The sequence below is a fragment of the Camelina sativa genome, chromosome 19, assembly GCF_000633955.1.
Source record: "Camelina sativa cultivar DH55 chromosome 19, Cs, whole genome shotgun sequence".
Lineage (NCBI taxonomy): Eukaryota > Viridiplantae > Streptophyta > Magnoliopsida > Brassicales > Brassicaceae > Camelina > Camelina sativa.
The window spans coordinates 23788997-23789479 of NC_025703.1; positions in this window are offsets into that span (position 1 = coordinate 23788997).

Consider the following 483-nt stretch of genomic DNA (forward strand, 5'->3'; position numbering starts at 1 on the left):
AAAATAATATCAAGAAACTCACTGGAATCTCTAGAATTGGCAATTTTGGAAGATATTTGGGATTACCGGAGGTAGTAGGTAAAAACAAATATGAAATATTTTCTTATATCTCACAGAGGGTTAAAAACAAGCTAGAGAGCTGGTATTCTAAATTTTTATCCCAAGGAGGAAAGGAGGTCTTAATAAAATCAGTAGCAACAGCCCTTCCTACCTACACAATGTCCTGTTTTTTGCTGCCTAAACGTCTTACCTCGCAAATTACAGGACATATAAGGAAGTTTTGGTGGTCAAGCATCAAAGACAAATACAAAATACCTTGGATAGCGTGGAGTAAAATGACAAAATTAAAGCAGCATGGTGGAATGGGATTCAAAGACTTAAACCACTTCAATATTGCAATGCTAGCGAAACAAGGTTGGAGGATCTTAAAGGAGCCACAAATTTTGCTTAGTAGAGTGATCAAAGCAAAATACTTTCCAAGAA